This window comes from Triticum dicoccoides, chromosome 5B, assembly GCF_002162155.2.
Source record: "Triticum dicoccoides isolate Atlit2015 ecotype Zavitan chromosome 5B, WEW_v2.0, whole genome shotgun sequence".
In the NCBI taxonomy this organism is placed as follows: Eukaryota; Viridiplantae; Streptophyta; class Magnoliopsida; order Poales; family Poaceae; genus Triticum; species Triticum dicoccoides.
Genome location: NC_041389.1, coordinates 213,154,650 through 213,160,157, shown reverse-complemented (window position 1 = coordinate 213,160,157; position 5,508 = coordinate 213,154,650).

The window sequence follows — 5,508 nt, the reverse complement described above, 5'->3', positions numbered from 1 at the left end:
TGTTGGTAGATGAACTTGGTGGGATCAGTTAATAGAGTAGCATGACTCTCATTGCCCCTGAGTAAATTGGACAATTATGATTGCAAGCTAAAATTCCTGGAAGTATAAGGATTTGACTTAGCCAGGGGATATTGATAGAAGATAGTTGACAATACGATAATGACTTGGAAGAATGGTAGGGATTCTCGCGGGGCATGAGATTTGGATTAAATAGGTTACCCTAGTGGAGTATGGATGCAGAGTAATTTTACATGGTTCGAAGTAAATTGGCTTTAGACTGAAGATCTCGAACATGAGACCATGTTTCTCGGTGGACGATAAACTAGGAGATTGGGTTAATTGTCGGGGTTTATTTAGGGAATCTGTATGAGCTTGACCTTGGATTTTACTTGACCATGACAATGGGAATCGGTGGACTGACTATAGCAAAAATAGCCCTTTCAAGTATTTGGGGATTATAGGACATTAGGAGATCATGTGGAACACCATAAACATGGGATTTGTAGAATTAATGGATTGTGTAGTGATTAATCGAAGTTAACGGGTTGTTGGAGTTGATTCATAGGAAGGAAACAAGATCTTGGAGTGGCATACGACGTGTTTCCTTAGGATAGAGATGCACTACCTTGGACCTTGGAAGAATGGGCTGAGCACTTGGATTGTCATGTTTAATTGAAGCTTAGTAGCTTGTATGCTCTATCCATTGATTTTAACATAGGGATAGCCATACATATGATTTTGGGGATCGTAGACATATATGATTTTGTGAGACCTCTCCTCGGGAGCCATGAGGATATAAATGGCATGAGTAATTATTAAAGTTGGTATATACGAGAGGATGCTTTTAGTGGTATAAGATTATTCATTTGGAGTACTAGATAGAGCTATTGGCATCTCAGAAACCGTGCTTAAGGATAAGATGATAAACGTTCACTCACACACTAGAACCCTTAAGCCCTACCAAGCCATAACAAGGCCAGATCATGACCACAGGCTTTGGCTCTAGATCAAGAAGATCGTGGCCAACACTCAACCATGACCACCACCAGTACCATAGCCTATTTTATGTACCCCGTGAGCAAGTCCTCCTAGAGTACTTGGACAAGCTGGTTTTCATCGTTATTTGGTGATATACTTGTCTACCCGAAGACGGAAGAAGAGTCATTCAACTGGTTAGGGAACATTTGAAGACCGCCATGTCAAAGCGGAAGAACTATACCAACCACCATCGTCAAGAAGTACACTTCTGCATCGAGGACCATGTGGATCTGCAAGCCACTCCCCTCTAAGGAACCAAGCATTTCCATGCCAAGGGAACCCACACCAAGATTCATCGGCCCCCTTCGAGATCACTCCAAGATTTGACAACCCCCTCTGAGATCACTATGAGACGAAGAGAAGATAGTTACCAGCTGGAGTTGCCACCTGAGTTACCTGATGTGCACAATGCTTCCCATGCATCACAACCCCTGAAGTGTTTCCAACTTCCTAAGTTTCCCGATCTCTATGAGGGCATTGACCACCAAGCCATCGACCCCTAGCCTAATCTAACCTACCGCGAGCTACCCATTAGCAACCTGGATCAAGAAGAGCGAAATACACGAAGTCACACCATCAAGTACTTCAAGCTCAATGGAGCACTACACGGAAGCAGAAGCAACATGAGGACTTGAAGACTACCCATGATCCAAGTTTCTGTATCCCTTTCCGCGCCTAGTTTGGGAATCTCGGGGAAGAGATTCTTGTAAGGGGGGTAGGTCTGTCATAGCCTGATTTTCATGGCACTACACTTAAGCTAACAATCATGATAAAGTGTGGTTTGACAAAAACTTTTGAGTGTTTTGGACCTTGCCTTGATTGATTTTTGTTTGTTGTTTGCAAGTGCTCTAAAATTAAAATAAATCCTCCAACTCTTATACTCCTTCTCCTTGATCCAAAAAAACCTTTCCCAATGATCATGCCATGTGTATAGGACATAAAAATAATTTCTTGCAAAAATAATTTGGCCAAATAGTATTTTCAAAAATTAGTTTTTTTTTCAAAAACCCCTGAATTGAAGTTTGCACTACAAGTACTTAATTAAGGGCAGTAAAAATCTTTCCAAAAATATATTTGACTCCTATTAGATATAGGATACCCAGAAACCACAAAAATATAATTTTAAAAGTTAGTTTCCTATTTTATTTAAAAACTTTTTCTTAAGTCCGGAAATGGTCTTTAATAGGTTAAAAAATTTAATTCTTTAAAAATATTTGGTAAGAACATAGGGAAACTCAGTGGACATATATTGTCTATATATAAGAGTTTCAACACATGGTCATGTTCAAAATATTGGTCAAATCCCTCAAAAACCCTTTCTGGATATTTCAAGCTTTTGAAATGTTTACAAAGGAACTATTCTCCAAAAATTCCAAGAAAATTCTAGCATGTCACATATGACATATTGGATGATCTTGCCAAGCCTCATGTCTTGGAGAACAACATAACATCACCAAATTTCTTCAAAACCATTTCTGTCCATTTGGAAGTTTGAGCAACTCTACATTGCCAAACATGTCCAAATGTTCTCAAACTTGGTGCACATGCTCCAATGGTCTAATAATGCATCTAGACCAAATGGCACAAGTTGGAGAAAAGGATATCTTGATCAAAGTGCCTCAAAACCCTCTCTGTCCAGAATCAAATTTGAACAACTCTACATTGCCAAGTGTGTCCTTTTGATCTGAATTTTTGTGGACATGTTCAAATCCCCAAATGATGACACAACACCAAGTGGTGCATCAAGGAGAACTGATTTGCATGACTAAATATTGGTAAAGCCATTTCTGCTAAATTCTAGGGTTTACCAAAGTTGCATTGTCAACTTCCTCCAAATGAGCTCCGACTTGGTGATCAACCTCAATTATGTGTGACACTTGATCCTGTTAATTCTCATGCCAAGTGGAGTTAATTTGCTTGCCCAAATTTGCATCAAACACCTTCTGTCACTTTTCAAAAATCACCATTTTGACCACTTACACTATTCTCCTTGAGCCCAACTTTTTACCAGAGCCTCTCCTAGTTCCCCTTTACCTCTAGTAAGTTTAGCATGGCCATGGCTCAATCATTGGTGGGTGGGTGAAACCCTCTCCTTCTCTCTCTGGACAAGCCCATTTCTCTCCATTTCTCACCTCCCTCCTCACTCCAGTGGCCACCAGGCCATCCAATGCCCCTCCCCTCTTCTTTAATCTCTCCTAGTGCTACCAGACATTAATGGCCGCGCACACAAGGCATATAAAATGCCATGGCATGCCATTTGCACGCTCAGGAGCGCGCTACAGTGCGCTCTAGCACTGTAGCCGCCCCCTGCCAACCACCTCCGGCCACCTCGGGCCTCCCCAGCACGCCCGACGATGCACCTCGGTGTCCACATCACGGCAGTTTGTCGGGCCCCTCCTCCTTCTCCCTCCTCTTGCCCCAGCTCGCACGCACGCCGGCCGCCCGAGCGCACCAATGAGCACGCTCACATGCGCGGTGCCCCCTGGCCCCCTGCTCTCTCTCTTTTCACACCCCTCGCCCTGGACCGACCCCACGAGCACCCCCGACACCTCGCTGCGAGGCCCCGTGGCTTGCAGCGACGGAAACAGCCTCACCGGCGCATGAGCTCATGGTGCACCTCGCCCCCTTCACGTAAAGGCCACCGCGAGCCCTCTTTGGCTTCCGATGGCTCTCTCTCCCTCCTGCGCGTCATCCCAACCAGCTCACTCCTCTCCCTGCGCCCTCCATAGCCCTCCATGGCCGGAGCCATGTCGTCAGCCTCCTCCTAAATTCACGCTCTATGGCCTCTCCCCTACCCTTTAGATTCCACCAGAGCATCACCAACCTCCCCAAGGACATCTCCCGAGCTCCATTTCTTCCTCTCCGCGGCTGCAGCCTCGTGTCCCACCCTCACCATCGCCGCCGTCCGCCGCGGGCGATGCGCTGCTCACGTCCGACCCCCCCTGCGGTCGTGGCGCACCTCGGAGGATGCGGCACACTCTCCTGAGCCCGCCTGTACGCCGGGCGTCGCCGGAGGTGGCCGGTACCGCCGGGGGAACGCCGGCACCTGCTCGGCCTCGCCTCCCCTGCCTCTGCTCTGTTCGAGCGGGAGGTAGGAGGCGGCCTGAGCACCGGGCCCCGCTCGTCAGCGACCCGGTGGGCGGGGCCCGCCGTTTAAGTGGAAACGACATCGCGAAATCCGCCATCGACGTCGCCCATGTCGCCTGCACGGCCGAGCCACTGGGCCGGCCCAGTGGCGCCCTGCTGCTAAACCTCGCCCAGCGCGCGCCGCCGCCGCCCAGGTCCAGCCCGTTTCGGTAAATCCTCTGTCTTTTTCTTTTTCCCAGTAGACTTCAAAAGCACTTAAATAAATCAAATCAACTCCAAATTTGATGATTCAAATTTCTAGGGTATCCACAAATCATAATCTATCACATGGTGCTATTGTCACATTTTTTCAGAAACTTTCTCTTCAGAAATATTTATCAAAACCCCATTTTCCATTTCTGTGATGAACTTTAGAAAATCATAGAGAGCTCAAAATTGATCCAAATGCCATGATTCAAATACCTAGATGTTTCTAAGTTCATAACTTAGTTTATGAACATTTTTATTAATACTTTCTGTACCACATACAATAATGAGCCATTTCTTCATATTTGTCAACTTTGCAAATTCATAGGAAATTCATTTGAACTCCAAATCCAGTGAAACCAACTCCCAGGTGCTTCTAAAATCATGATTTGCTAAATGGGTGCCTTTGCTCATTTTCAAAAAATATATTTCTGTACACTTCTTGCAAATCCATAAACCCCTTGATTCCATCATATTGAAATGTTCAGAAATATTCACTAATCCAATTCCAATGAAACCACCCTGCTTATTTTTCATATGACCAGGGAAGTCCTAGAAAAGTCAAATCCATATTTTTATAGCACTTTTATTTTCTGCCTTGCTGTGTTGCTTATTATGATTGTCTCGATGTTAGTTGACGAAGTAGACGAAGTACTTGGAGAAGGACCAGAACATCTCAAGACTCTGATGAACCAGGCAAGCAGCCCTTTTGATAGAGGCAAAGGTGTCCCGTCTTTCGATGAGATGGTGGATTTCGCTTTGGTGGAAGTCGACTTTGACGATCCGACTACGAACGTGCGAGGACGCCGCGCCTTAGCAATCGCTAAACCAACTCCGAGAGGTTATTGACCACGCCGGAGCACGATCAACCTGACCACGAGGGTATGTTTCCTGCGAGCAAACGAAGAACAAGCAAGAAACTAAGATTGCAATCTGGATATTGCGAATATAAGATGATAGCTTTATTGATCAAGGTGGGGTTCTGTGACGCCTTTGTCTGGTCGTTGAACACAAACGAAGTACGCGAAGTTGCAGCTATGGCGAACTTTTAATCTAAACAAAACCCAAAGTCTAAACGATGCCCTAAGGGCTGTATATATGGAGGAAGAGGGGGGAATTTCGTGGCCCTTGGTGGAG